A 16174-nucleotide genomic window follows, 5' to 3' on the forward strand; every position below is an offset into this window, starting at 1 on the left:
TAGAATGAAGGTTTTAGAATGGCCTTCCCAAAGTCCTGACTTAAAGGTGTGGACAATGCTGAAGAAACAAGTCCAACACATTTAGCTGAACTGCAGCAATTTAGTGGTCAAGTGGTCCAGCAGAAGCTTGTGGATGGCTACCAAAAGCTGCTTATTGCAGGTCAACTTGCCAAGTAAGCAAATATTAACATTGCTGTATGTATACTTTTCACCCTCACATTTTCAGTAGAGCCATAATAAATTCATAAAAGAAGCAAACTTCATGAATGTTTTTTGTGAGCAACAAGTATGTGCTCCAATCACTACATCACAAGAAAATAAGAGTTGTAGAAATGATTGACAGCCATGACATGATGTTCTTTACACGTGTACATACACTTTTCACCACCACTGTATGTTGAAGATTTCCGAAGCCTTTTGTTGATATCGGACCAATATTGATATGGCATCAAGACACCCTCAACAGTTCAAAATGATTGATGGTAGTTTCACTCTGGTATTTATAATATGCATTTCAATTATTAGCATGTTTAAGAGTCAACCAGCATCCTTGAAATAGTTTGTAAGTCAGTTGTTAGCAGTAAAGTCGACCAATCCTCGTTACTTATCACACTAAACCAAAGCCAGCATCAACACAGCAAGAATCAAGTGATTGACACATGTCAACTGAAAATACATTCTACCATTTCTTGTACTTTTGGGAGACTAAAGAGAAAGTTTGATCGCAGGGGTGGGGGGGGGGCTTCAAACCTCTCCTTCACCTCCACTTCCTGCTCCACTTCCTGCTCCACTTCCTGTCCTCATCACTTGCATGCGTACACTCCAGCGTCCCTGTGGGCATCCCTCCAGTGTCTCATTAGTGCACCTGTTTGTTTTGCTGACTATTATGCACGTGTGTGTGTGTGTGTGTGTGTGTGTGTGCGTGTGTGTGTGTGTGTGTGTGTGTGTGTGTGTGTGTGTGTGTGTGTGTGTGTGTGTGTGTGTGTGTGTGTGTGTGTGTGTGTGTGTGTGTGTGTCAGCAGACCCCCCACGGCAGTGCTGAGTGCCCCCCAGGCACTGGGAAGCTGTCTCCCTAGTATTATTAGCGGCCATGATACGCTGACCGCCATGACACTGTAATAGACGTGTAATAGCTGTGTAATAGACGTGTAATAGACGTGTAATAGAAGTGTCCTTCCCGCTCCCGAGCCATGAAAGCGACACCCCGCCTGCTTTGACTCCACTCCTGCTCCAGCTGACTCGGCTGTGTCCAAGAGTGTCATCATTTCCCACGACGTGTCCTCTATTATGGCTATAATGAGCCACTCTGACACGCACACAGATGCTGCTGGACTTCTTGCTCATCCTTTGCTGGCTTTCATTACGCTGCCATGGTTCCAGCTCTCTTTGGAAGCTTCACTTTCATAAATTCTTACAGACCGATTGTTTTTTTATATACCGTAATTTCCGGACTATAAGCCGCTACTTTTCCCCCTCGTTCTGGTCCCTGCGGCTTATACAAGGGTGCGGCTTATTTACGGCCTGTTCTTCTCCGACACCGACGAAGAGGATTTGGGTGGTTTTAGTACGCAGGAGGAAGACGATGACACAATGATTAAAGACTGACTTTTCATATAGGCTGGTTATTTTGATAACGTACAGGCGAGCACTTTGTATTACTTTGCACCGTTGTATTATTTGTACTCTGCACGAATGCTGTTCGCCATGTCAAAGATGTGAAAGTTTGATTGAATGATTGAAAGATTTATTGTTAATAAATGGGACGCTTTGCGTTCCCAAACAGTCATCTCTGTCCCGACAATCCCCTCCGTGGTAGCAGGAACCCCTATATACTACGCTAATTACACTATATACTACGCTAAGTACACATCAAAACCCTGCGGCTTATAGTCGGGTGCGGCTTATATATGGAGCAATCTGTATTTTCCCCTAAATGTAGCTGGTGCGGCTTATAGTCCGGAAATTACGGTATATAATGCTATATATGCACTCTCTCAATAAATGCTTTTGATCTTGTTTTAAAAACGTCCTTCAGTTTTGTATCCTAACACACCAAGAAAGCTGTGCAGCTGTCATTTAAATATATAAATTAAACATTAATAAATGTTAACATGAAATTAGGGCTGGGCGATATGGCAAAAATAATATGTTTTTCATTTAGTCCGATCTTAATTAATGTATATATATATTTGTTTTATAAAAGGCTAATTGTCCAGTGTGTTATTATACCAAGTACTGCCTCCCTACTGTTGACTACTGCAGTATATTGTAACATTTCCACCATGTTTGATTGAGGTAATACATACTAACAGCTGACAAATGTCATTTTGTTTCATTGTCCCATTTACGCTCTGTAAAGCACCAGAAAATCAGGCCCAGAGCATAATACTATAATACTACCACCACCATGAATGTTATCGATCAGCACTTTTGTTATCTCTGACTGGTCAAGCTGAATCAGCATTAATGTAGAGTCCATGAATGTGTAGACTGCTGTTAAGCCATCATGTTAAACCATATATGTAGAGTCCATGAATGTGTAGACTGCTGTTAAACCATCATGTTAAACCATATATGTAGAGTCCATGAATGTGTAGACTGCTGTTAAACCATCATGTCAAACCATATATGTAGAGTCCATGAATGTGTAGACTGCTGTTAAACCATCATGTCAAACCATATATGTAGAGTCCATGAATGTGTAGACTGCTGTTAAGCCATCATGTTAAACCATATATGTAGAGTCCATGAATGTGTAGACTGGTGTTAAACCATCATGTTAAACCATATATGTAGAGTCCATGAATGTGTAGACTGGTGTTAAGCCATCATGGCGGTTTCCCAGAAGAAGAGAGTTTGAGATGATGGGACAGCAGGTGGAGAGACCATGGGAATATTCATGTCTCAGTTTGGTCTCTAAAAAGGGTCTGAATGAGGGTCTGAGAAAATTGAAGTGTTACTCCAGCTCAGTGGGCCACATGTCATCTTTGAAAAGCTCCACTTGAACATTTCCCAGCAACTAGCGTGAGTGAACAGCAGGTGGTAACACTGTGTCTAAAAACCAAAGTCATAAACAAGCCAGCACTTTCCACTTTTCCACTGCAAGGAATTGAAACATTTGCAATTACTTCTCCATTTGTGGACTAGAGATGGGGGATTTGGCCTCAAATCTATATTGTCATGTATTACGCACCCTCCTGCGATAACAATACATATCACAATGTGTTATTTGCTATGTACATGCTAATAAACAACACATAAAAAACATGATGGTTGTGTAACAATATCAATTAAATATTAAAATGTTTTCATACTCTTGGCTCTGATTTAAGTCCTTAGGTTGTTGTCCTTAAAATCCTCCTGTGATCTATTTGCTGAGTTTGTAAACATAATGATAAGAAAAAACATTTAGATTATTGATCATATACTGATGTCATACTTGGTATTGATGGCCACATTGAAGGCCAAAACGCATGGAAAAAGGTGTTGTTGCTTTTTAAATATCCTTGTGTGTGTGAATGTGGCTTCATCCTGGGGCATCCATGTCAATAGTAAGCAGTAGTATAGTCAATCAATCAATAGATAGATAGATAGATAGTACTTTATTGATTCCTTCAGGAGAGTTCCCTCAGGAAAATTAAAAGTTTATTACAATCAATGTTTACTTATATAGCCCTAAATCAGGAGTGTCTCAAAGGGCTGAACAAGCCACAACGACATCCTCAGCTCAGATCCCACATCAGGGCAAGGAAAAACTCAACCCGATGGGATGACAATGAGAAACCTTGGAGGGGGCCGCAGATGTGGGGACTTTAACTGCAGCCCAATTGTAAAAGTGAGTGTAAATGTGACGACAAATAACGACACAACACAATGATATAAAGCCACAACCTAACTTTAAACCACAAAGAATGTGACGGACAAAACGGACGGACCGTCTTGAGGCGGAAGGCTGAAACCACTCACAATATGTTAGTATTGTTGAAAAAGTCAAACAAAAGTTATGACTTCAAAAGTGATCACACTTGACTTCCATTTCCACCTTCGTTCATTACCTCTTTGGCCGTTTTGTACGTGTGTCGCCGAAATGTGTCGCCTTTCACTTTTGCTACTTCTTTATGATGGTCCGTGTTTATTCAAATGAGAGTAGTGGCAGGTCAAACTGCTATTCATTTAATCTGAAAAGATTCGGTTGCACTTCATTTCTCAAGTAAATCTACAGTTAATTTAACCTAAAGAGATGTTGTTTGCACTTTATTTTTGATATTAAAGGCCTACTGAAAGCCACTACTAGCGACCACACAGTCTGATAGTTTATATATCAATGATGACATCTTAACATTGCAACACATGCCAATACGGCCGGGTTAACTTATAAAGTGACATTTTAAATTTCCCGGCAAACTTCCGGCTGAAAACGTTTCGATATGATGACGTTTGCGCGTGACGTCAACAATTGAAGCGGAAGTATTGGTACCCCATTGAATACAATACAAAAAAGCTCTGTTTTCATCTCAAAATTCCACAGTATTCTGGACATCTGTGTTGGTGAATCTTTTGCAATTTGTTTAATGAACAATGAAGACTGCAAAGAAGAAAGTTGTAGGTGGGATCGGTGTATTAGCGGTTGGCTGCAGCAACACAACCAGGAGGACTTTGACTTGGATAGCAGACGCGCTAGCCAACACTAGCCGCCGACCGCACGGGTGATCGGGTGAAGTCTTTCGTCCTTCCGTCGATCGCTGGAACGCAGGTGAGCACGGGTGTTGATGAGCAGATGAGGGCTGGCTGGCGTAGGTGGAGTGCTAATGTTTTTATCATAGCTCTGTGAGGTCCCGTTGCTAGGTTAGCTTCAATGGCGTCGTTAGCAACAGCATTGTTAAGCTTCGCCAAGCTGGAAAGCATTAACCGTGTATTTACATGTCCATGGTTTAATAGTATTGTTGATTTTCTGTCTATCCTTCCAGTCAGGGGTTTATTTCTTTTGTTTCTATGTGCATTTGAGCCCGATGCTATCACGTTAGCTCAGTAGCTAAATGTATTGTCGTGGAGATAAAAGTCACTGTGAATGTCCATTTGGCGTTCTCGACTCTCATTTTCAAGAGGATATAGTATCCCAGGTGGTTTAAAATACAAATCCGTGATCCACAATAGAAAAAGGAGAGAGTGTGGAATCCAATGAGCCAGCTTGTACCTAAGTTACGGTCAGAGCGAAAAAAGATACGTCCTGCACTGCACTCTAGTCCTTCACTCTCACGTTCCTCATCCACGAATCTTTCATCCTGGCTCAAATTAATGGGGTAATCGTCGCTTTCTCGGTCCGAATCGCTCTCGCTGCTGGTGTAAACAATAGGAAAATGTGAGGAGCCTTTCAACCTGCGACGTCACGCTACTTCCGGTAGGGGAAAGGCTTTTTTATAAGTGACCAAAAGTTGCAAATTATCGTCGATGTTTTCTACTAAATCCTTTCAGCAAAAATATGGCAATATCACGAAATGATCAAGTATGACACATAGAATGGATCTGCTATCCCCGTTTAAATACAAAAAAAATCATTTCAGTAGGCCTTTAATATTGTATTATTTCATGTTGATAAACAGAAGCAAAAGTAAATCTACTGTTAAAATGTTGGTTACTATACTTTTATTGAACATTTCTTCAATACTGAAAGCGTGAGCAGAAAAAGCTCCCTCCTGTTAGCTCAACCTAAAGTGTTAGTTGCACTTTATTCAAACAAGATGTGAATGCATGAATTGAGGGTAAACCAGGATTGTGTCCCCTGCAAAGTGTTGACTGTTCAGTAAGTTTAAAAAAAGATCCTCACAAAAACAACCTGCATTGTTGTTGAATGTTTCTGCATTGAAATGTACATTTAGCACAATGCTAGTGTGTCCAACAGAGTAGTAGTAAAAAAGTAGTATCAGATGTTTGATAACTATCTTATTTGTACAGTAAATTTGCCAAAAATCTCATAATATATGGCAATTTCAACACATGACTATTAACAAACACAATCAGGATGCTGTGTATCTTTTTTGAACAGCGCTGCTCGTTCATTTCAAGACACAACTTCATTATAAACAAGACTATAGAATATCTGTGGTAATAATTGACTGTAGCAGAAGGGCCAGAGCAAGTCTGATATGTTTGATCACTTTCCTCAAATGATGATAACTGGTCCGATCCTTTGTCGATTCCCATCTGGCAACACTGTAGCCATTGTAAGGTACACTATATTGCCAAAAGTATTTGTCCACCTGCCTTGACTCACATATGAACTTGAAGTGTCATCCCATTCCTAACCCATAGGGGTCAATATGACCTTTTGCAGCTATTACAGCTTCAACTCTTCTGGGAAGGCTGTCCACAAGGTTGCCGAGTGTGTTTATAGCAATTTTCCAGCATTCTTCCAAAAGTGCATTGGTGAGGTCACACACTGATGTTGGTGGAGAAGGCCTGGCTCTCAGTCTCCGCTCTAATTCATCCCAAAGGTGTTCTATCGGGTTCAGGTCAGGACTCTGTGCAGGCCAGTCAAGTTCATTGTCATCCATGTCTTTATGGACCTTGCTTTGTGCACTGGTGCACAGTCATGTTGGAAGAGGAAGGGGCCCGCTCCAAACTGTTCCCACAAGGTTGGGAGCATGGAATTGTCCAAAATGTTTTGGTATCCTGGAGCATTCAACGTTCATTTCATTGGAACTAAGGGGCCAAGCCCAACTCCTGAAAAACAACCCCACAACATAATTCCTCCTCCACCAAATGTCACACTCCGCACAATGCAGTGTGAAATGTAGCGTTCTCCTGGCAACCTCCAAACCCAGACTGGTCCATCAGATTTCCAGATGGAAAAGTGTGATTCATCAGTCCAGAGAAGGCGTCTCCACTGCTCTAGAGTCCAGTGGTGATGTCCTTTACACCAGTGGTCCCCAACCACCGGGCCGGTACCGGCCCGCGGACCGATTGGTACCGGGCCGCACAAGAAATAAAAATAAAAAAATAAAAAAATATATATATATATATATATTTATATATATATATATTTTTTTTTATTTATTTTTTTTTTTTAATTAAATCAACATAAAAAACACAATATATACATTATATATGAATATAGATCAATACAGTCTGCAGGGACACAGTCCGTAAGCACACATGATTGTATTTCTTAATGAAAAAAAAAAATATATATATATATATTTTTTTTTAAATTTCACCCTCCACCCCCCCGCACCCCCGGTCCGTGGGACACATTTTCAAGCGTTGACCGGTCCGCAGCTACAAAAAGGTTGGGGACCACTGCTTTACACCACTGCATCCCACGCTTTGCATTGGACCTGGTGGTGTATGGCTTAGATGCAGCTGCCCGGCCATGGAAACCCATTGCATGAAGCTCTCTGCGTACTGTACGTGGGCTAATTGAAAGGTGACATGAAGTTTGTAGCTCTGTAGCAAGTGACTGTGCAGAAAGTCTTTGCACTATGCTGACCTCTCTGTCGGTTTACCTGGCCTACCACTTGGTGGCTGAGTTGCTGTTGTTCCCAAACTCTTCACTTTTCTTATAATAAAGTTGACTTTGGAATATTTAGGAGCGAGGGAATTTCACGACTGGATTTGTTGCACAGGTGGCATCCTGTGACAGTTCCACGCTGGAAATCACTGAGAGCGGCCCATTCTTTCACACATGTTTGTAGAAACAGTCTCCATGCCTAAGTGCTTGATTTGATACATTGGGCCAAGTGATTAGGACACCTGATTCTCATCATTTGGATGGCTGGCCAAATACTTTTGGCATTGATGTATAAGCCCCGGTCGGTGGTATGAGGGTTCTTATGCACCTGCCTACCACCCAGCAGGTGCATAAGAACTGTCTACAAACTTTGGGGCGGAATCACCTGCTTATTGGATGGAAGTCATAACATGTTTGCAGGGGTTTGTTTTGATAATGTTGCATGTTTGAGACTAAATGTCCCAGTTTGGTGTGTTTAGTGTAAAGACGAGCTTAAATGAATAAATCTGACAAGCGAGAGTTTTACAACACGACTGCTTTGATGTATTTATTTATCAATTGTTGAGTTGAAATCCATAAGGGAGAAAAATGAAAATCAATAGGAAAGGGGATTGGATATTCATATCATCCATCCCTGAGGCCAGCACTTCATATTCTCAGCATGCATGGAGCCTCATCAGACACGGGAATAAAGTCAGCTGCTTGACTTGTTTGCTTTCCTCCAATCTCACGCCAGCTGTCAGCTGTCATGTGAGCTTCCTCCTTCACTTGGTGATGTCCAGAAGTCTTCATCAGTCCGCCTTTGTCATCCCTCCTGATGAGTGCAGCAGACGAGGCTCAGATCGCAGATGAAAAGGGGCCTGGAATGTTCAGGAATGGCAGCAGGTGATGGCGAGTGGTGACACGGATATCATCTTTATTGTGACATTTATGCTGCCCTCCTTCCAGATGTTCCTTTATTCTCCTAGCTTGAAGATGCAGCAGATAAAAGCCTGGCTCAGCTAATCTAGCATCAGGCTCAGACACGACATGGGAGCCATAATGGAGGAAGCCTGGTCCCCCACGGGACAAAGAACAAAGTTGAAGTGTTCTTGCCTAGACTTGCTTCCCGTTCTGGCCCGACTTGCAAATATTTTGTGGTTGACTTCCATTCACATGCACTTTGTGTTCATTGACTTGGTGAGAGGAGGGGAAACACTCCAACACAATACTTTTAGCACAATAAAAAGCAACATCTTAAAGTCAATAAAATCCAATATTCCTGCAAACAATGTTATTATGATGTCAGTCTGGAGCAGGAAGTGGTCATCTAGTCTGGAGCAGGAAGTGGTCATCTAGTCTGGAGCAGGAAGTGGTCATCTAGTCTTATGGACCAATGAAGCCTGCTCGGGTGAGAGATACAGCGTCTGCCAAGAGAAACTGAACAGTCCAGTTGTGAGAATAGAAGGATTATATTCCCAGACATGTGGCAACACGGGCTGCATTACTGGCTGCCACCAGCAGGGGAGCTATTGGTTAAGTCTCAACTAATTTGTGATCAAAAGAAAAACAACATGACGTCATCCACACAGACTTTCAAGACTTTCAAGACGTTCACGAGCGTTATTTAGCTTGCAAAAGCAGGAGTTCAGAACATTCCAAAGAGGGATTCTCGAATATGGAAACTGAATATGGAATTTCTCAGGGCTTTCCTTCGATTGCAACTGGACTGTTCCGTTTGTCTGAGGCCTTGTTCACATTGCAGGTCAATTCCCATTGTTAAAAAGTTAAAGCCTTTCCAACACAGGATTAATTGCCAGATTAAACGACAAAGGGGAGAGTGGGTCGCCCTGTTTGACACCACTTAGGATTCTGATAGGTCTAGTGTTCCCTTCCAGGGTTTTCGCACTTGTCACACAGGTGCGGTACATGTTGGCCAGAGCACCACCGTAGGCAACGGGGCTGGAGGAGCAAACAGGGCCTAATTGCGTATACCTGTCGAACTCGGTTGGTTGATCTTCCGCTGGGCGATGGCTCTTCTCCCTTTGAGAGGTTTAATGAGCTGTGAAGGTCTTCTCCCAAGTCCGTACAGCTTTTGTTCCAAGGCTTTGACGTTCAGTCTTGTGTGATATGTAGTCTCAGAATGTTGTGTTGGGCTGCCAACCAGTTCGCTTGAGACATGTGGGACCACTTGAGACGTAGTATCAGCGTCGACCTCGGGGTAGGTCCAGGATTCGTGTTAGGGACGACAGGCCTTAACCACTTAAGGTACTTCAACTTATTCAGGACTTGGGTTTCACAAAACCTCGGGAGACCTTCCATTGCCATAGCCACTATACCTGAACCCTTTCCCCCTTGATGCAAAGCCCTTCTCCTCCTTGTAATGGGTTGGTTCCCACATACCTATACGTTTTCCCCAACCCCACTCCTGATAGCGTCCTGAGCCCCCGCCTGCGTACTAGGGGAAGGATATGACTATCTCAGACGGGAGGATTCAGACCCGCACCGCAGGTTCAGAGATCGGGCTTAGGTTCAGAGGGGATGAAACTTTTCATCCTTCGTGCGTTCTTTCACCCCAGAATTCTGTCTGAGAAGGTAAGAATTCCTTTATAGGTTTATTCCTTGATAAGCCCGGTCCAACACCTTGGTCGGGCTACCCTAGCGTTAGAGAGTAGAGCACCACCGTAGGCAACGGGGCTGGAGGCCTGCCACTCCAGGTTATGCCGCTACCAATGTATGTGCGTCATTGCGCACAAATAATGTCCATGTGCGACTTGTATCAGACTTGTTCATGTCCGTGTGAAAAGTGCAATTCACAATTTTTCATATCCGTTCCAGGCCTCTTTTGTATGTGGAAATAAATCGGACATATATGCCATGCGTCCTCAAATGTAAACGCTCACGCGCTAACGTCACATTCATCCAAGTAGAAAGTTACCAGAAAGCAATAGATGTTATTCCCCGAAATAAATAATGGACAACGGAGCAAAATGTTTTAAGAACTCACGTGAAAGTTCCACCACTGTTAGCCATGTACTCCCTAATACCGAAGTACATGTCAAACTACTTCCTAAACGTAAATGACCACCATAACCACAACACCAGGGGGAGCTCCACAAACCACGTCAAAGCCAGATTCCGATCTAACAAAGGTCTTAACTCATTCTCCTTCTATGCCACATTGTATGGAATACACTCCCAACAGGTGTAAAAGAAAGGGCATCTCTATCCTCCTTCAAAACCACACTAAAACACCTCCAGGCAGCTACAACCCTAGACTAACACCCTCCCCCCACCACATCCCACCTCCTCGGATTGTAAATAATCAAATGTAAATAATCAAATGTATATACTTGTTCTTATGCTTTCTGAGCTCACTATGTTCTCTGCTCGCTGTACATATTCTACCAAGTCAGTCCTACACTATTACAATGTCCATTTCTCAGATGCTAAACACTGAAATATGCTGATAGCAACCAAACCTAACCCCCTTCACAACCCACCCCCCGGACTGATAATAATTAAATGTATATACTCTGATGATTAACTTGTGTGATGACTGTTTTATGATGATAGTATATATTTGTACCATGAATTGATTAACGTGGACCCCGACTTGAACAAGTTGAAAAACTTATTGGGGTGTTACCATTTAGTGGTCAATTGTACGAAATATGTACTGTACTGTGCAATCTACTAATAAAAGTTTCAATCAATCAATCAATCCTGTTTCCAACTGCTCGCCCAAAATATCCCGTAAAACTGCTAGAGCCAAAATACTTGTCTTTTTTCTTCCTAATCTTTTACGCGAACATAATTGGGTTGAGAAAATGTTGACTTTAATTGCACAAAATGTTTGAAACTGCCACAAATGCACCAGGACTGAGACCGATTGGAGTTGAAGCCATTTGTACTTCCGTAAATAATGCAGTGTGTGTGATGTCACGTCTACATGTGGGTCAGATTGCATTCACATTAGAACGTTTTTGTTTTTTTTTTGGAATGAGAACGCCATTTAAAGAATTTTGATTTGACAAAAAAAAAAAAAAAAATCTGAATCAGACATGAAAGGTGGGGAACACAGAAAGAGGAAGAGGAGGGATGGTGAGATGAAGAAGATACGCAGATGGCAAACAGCACATGAGGGTAACAATGAGGCAAACCGTCGAAGAAGCTGATGTAAAAGATATCAGGGAGGAAAATGAAACAAACCATCTGGAATATGAGACAAAAAAGCCTCCTTAGCGTCTTCTTTATCCTTGGACTACTCCTGCTGCCAATTGTGTGTGTACATGTGTGTGTTTGTGTGTGTGTGTGTGTGTGTGTGTAAGATAATAGAGGATGCTGCAAATTAGACTCCATTGTAGAAACAGCTTCCACAATACGAATTCTAATAGCTAACAACAATAATTCTTGTAATTTATTTCTCACACGCACGTCATTTCTCCACGAGACAATATGTTGAACAAAAACAAAAACAGCTTGTAGTGATGGGAACAAAAAAACAAGTTAATCTGTGAGTAAATTATTCTCGGGTCCTTTATTCAGCGTTGTCTACCCTGGATACGGTTATTTCTCACACAATTGCATAAAACCATGCAAAATAATCACAGTCAATTAATATGATTGTGAATATGACAGCAGTCTTAGCAGCGTCTCCTCCATCTGCACACAAAGCAGTGCATAGAATACAAAAAGCTGAGGAATTGCAATGGTCAGTGCTACTGGTCTGTAAAGCTGAAGTCAGAGTCTTAAATGGATCTTTGTGATATTGAAGGTATCAATTCTTCCTAGGAAGGGAAGCAAAATTGACACTGTAAAAGTTATATAAATGTGCCAAAATATGACGGTTACTGTTTTATGGTCACTCTGTCAGAGATACAGCATTCCTCTTTGCAGAGAGGAGAACCTTCCAGAAGGACAACCATCTCTGCAGCAATCCACCAATCAGGCCCGTATGGTAGAGTAGCCAGACAGAAACCATTTCATAGTAAAAAAGTTTGCCAAAAAGCTCCTGAAAGACTCCCAGACCTTGAGAAACTAGATTCTCTGGTCCGATGAGACAAAATGTGAAGTCTTTGGTGTGAATGTCAGACGTCATGCTTGGAAGAAACCAGACACCGCTCATCACCAGGACAATACCATCCCTACATGGTGGTGGCAGCATCATGGTGTGGGGATGGTTTTCAGCAGCAGGAACTGGGAGACTAGTCAGGATGGAGGGAAAGATGAATGCAGCAATGTAGAGACATTCTGGATGAAAACCTGCTCTAGAGCACTCTTGAACTCAGACTGGGGCAGTGCTGCTTAAATACTTTCTGGTACGCCCCTCACTCTCCAGTATCATTTGTCTATAAAATTGTTATAACTATACCTATATTTGTTATTGTTGTAAAAACACTGTCAGGTTCAATTACTGATGACATCTATTAAACAAGACAAGAAGCAAAGAATCAAAGAGAGGCAGAATTCAATTTTGCTCAATTGAGGAGAAACGTGTCAACCTGTAACCTCTTACAGTGTCACCCACGCTCTGGCGAAAGATTGTACGCCACCTCTTTTTATTTGGACTTTCCCTGTTTACATAACAACATCTGCTGCCAAAGGAATGGGGAGCATGTAAACAGTCATTGTATGAATCAACTTAAGTGGACCCCGACTTGAACAAGTTGAAAAACTTATTTGGGTGTTACCATTTAGTGGTCAATTGTACGGAATATGTACTTCACTGTGCAATCTACTAATAAAAGTTCCAATCAATCAATCAATTCGGTCACATTAACACAAAAGAAAAAGATGCCTCGGGCTTGTCCTGGCTTCAGCCTGGGCAGGTCTTGGATGACAATAGATAACCCCCTCCCGTCTCCTCCTATCGTACACAATGGAATTTTCCAAGCCTTTGCTTGGTGCAACAAAGACAGCCTCTTGTCTGTTCATTGGGAACTCAGAGAACGGAAAGTTTTTTGATAATTTACATACAAATTTTCTGACAAACACACCTACCTTTCCTGGTCTCCCATGGTGGTTACAGTAAAGCCAAGTGCTGTCTTTCTAAGCTTCAGACCTGCATCCGCTCCAAGACCGTCTTGGTAGTGGTGTCATGTTTGTAGCGCAATCTGAGATAAAGTCTTGATGATTTAACATCAGCATAGCGATTAGAGACACAATCATTCTAATGTGTGTCAATATTACAGCGGGCATCACAACAGAGCGAGGCTGTTAACTTGTTAGGCGCCGCAGAGGCAGAGTGTGACGTCATAGGTCAACTGGAAATAAATACTTGTACCCGCACTAAAAAGGAAATAAGCCCCGCCCACCAGTGTTTTGAGAAATCAGACTAATTAAGTGCATGAAAACCTAGTGACTGATCACTCGGAGACTGAGAAGTGTCGGCTTCTTTGTGTTCCACATGAAAGGAAAAGTGGTGCAGTGTTACTAATCGCATGACTAACAAAGTGTTCCCAGTTGCAGCCGTTTAAAAAGAAACTGTTGGAAATAGTTGACACCTTATATGAGCTATTACAATAGACACAAACGTACACAACGTGAAAGTGTTTAGCTGCAAGGTCAATATGATCATCATGAAGCAGTTGGCAGGTTGGCTCAGATCTTTCAGTGTGTCCTAAATAATGTTGACCTATATAAACACCGTTGTTAAAGAGGAATTGCACTTTTTTTAAATGTTGCCCATCGTTCACAATCATTATGAAAGGCATGACTACTGATTTTTTTAAATATTAATAAACGTAAATAAAAGTCTGCTTGTGCCAGCTTTGTTGAAACATGTTGCAGGCATCAAATTCCAAATGAGCTAATATTTGCCAAATATAACAAAGTTTTCCAGTTCCAATGTTAAATATCTTGTCTTTGCAGTCTATTCAATTGAATATAAGTTGAAAAGGATTTGTTGTATTCTCTTTTTTTTTAACCATTTATTAGGGGTGTAATGGTACGTGTATTTGATTTGAACCGTTTCGGTACGGGGGTTCCGGTTCAGTTCGGAGGTGTACCGAACGAGTTTCCACACGGACATATTAAGTAGCGTAACGCACGTTGTGTAAACAATGCACACAGAGGCACAACACACGGCATGCTAGCAGCTAACGGGCTAGGATAGACTGACCATACGTCCTCTTTTCACCGGACATGTCCTCTTTTGCGGAGCTGTCAGGGCGGAGTTTCTTAAATGTCTCAAATGTCCGGCATTTTGAGTTAGGGTTGCGTGTACCGTATTTCCTTGAATTACCGCCAGGTATATAGTATGCACATGCCTCGATTTACCGCCGGGTCAAACTCGTTTCGCAAAATAATTAGCGCATGCCTGGAATTACCGCCAGGTAAGTCACGTACCTACTACGTTTTTAGCGTTACCCGGCAGTTTGCGATATTGCAAATGTTCGTTCAGCGTATATTTTGCACTGGTATACAGTACAAAACGAGTGACATGTCACGAGTGACACGTCACAAGTGACACTTCACCTTTCAAGGCATCATTTTCAAAATGGAGGAGACTAATTTCAATCATTTAAAATCGCATAAAGGGAAGAAGATAAAGAGCTATTCAGTAGGATTTAAGGTCCAAGCTATTGAATATGAATATGAATGAATATACAACTGATGGATCTCCACAGGATGTAGTACAAGTACCATAGTAGATGTCCATCAAGGTGCAGTGGGGGAAGCAATGCCGACAGAAACATTTTCAGTTTGTTCAAGTTCAAATGATATTTTCTCTCTGGCCTCACTGATGTTGTTTACATTGATTGATAATGTTTGTTGTTACAATCGTAGTTAAGAATTAAAGTAGCATGTTTTATTTTCAATTTGTTTTTCATGCATTTTTACATACAGAAAAATGCATACGTAATTGTTGAATGAGCCCTTGTAAAAATAAAGAGTACCACGTTATAATTGCCTTTTCAGACCCAAACAAAAAGAACTCCCGGGATGATTCATTGTGCTTTAAATTTTATTGCGGCATTAAGCGATGTCATGATGGTATCCTTACATCACACTCAAATTTATAAGCGCATGCCTAAATTTACCGCATGCCTTTGGTAAGCGCCGGAGTGAGAAGAGGTTTTAAATGCATTACCGCCCGGGCGCTAATTCGAGGAAATACAATATTTTCAATGTACGTTCAGGGTTAAGAAGGGGTTAAAAACAAAACAAACAGCAGCATTGGTGAGGGATGGGTAGAGAGAGAGAGAGAGAGAGAGTTATGATAAACGCGCATGCGTCGCCAGGCTCTGCTTTTTATCAGATTTAATTTTTTATTATCTATAGCAGGGGTGTCAAAGTGTGCCCCGGAGGCCATTTGCGGCCCACAGCTAATGTTTTGAAAATACTATTCAAATTAACAAAAACATAACAAAAGTGAAATAAAAAAGCTTAAAGGTTCAATGTAATTTAGAAAAAGTTGCATTGCTGACTAATAAAACAAAGCTGTTTTTTTCTCTTTCAAACTGTCATTGCTGAAAACATAATATTGAATCAAAATCAATGTTATTATGAATTATTGACCTATCCAAGGTTCCCATTACTTCACATCAAATATTACACTAAGAAAAATATTTTTGGTGGAAGATTTTGCAAATTTGGTAAATAAATAACCCAAAAATGTATATTTTGTTGTTTTTTTACTGTACCGAAAATGAATCGAATCGTGACCTCTAAATTTTTGTGTAC

At 41.4% G+C, this 16174-nt stretch overlaps 1 protein-coding gene across 3 annotated transcripts in view; it reads right to left on the reverse strand.

The window, feature by feature from the left end:
* LOC133638791 (ephrin type-A receptor 5) overlaps positions 1–16174 on the reverse strand; it is a 192688-nt gene that overhangs the window by 153336 nt on the left and 23178 nt on the right. The window lies entirely within an intron of this gene.

This window comes from Entelurus aequoreus, linkage group LG21 (assembly GCF_033978785.1).
Source record: "Entelurus aequoreus isolate RoL-2023_Sb linkage group LG21, RoL_Eaeq_v1.1, whole genome shotgun sequence".
Taxonomy (NCBI): domain Eukaryota; kingdom Metazoa; phylum Chordata; class Actinopteri; order Syngnathiformes; family Syngnathidae; genus Entelurus; species Entelurus aequoreus.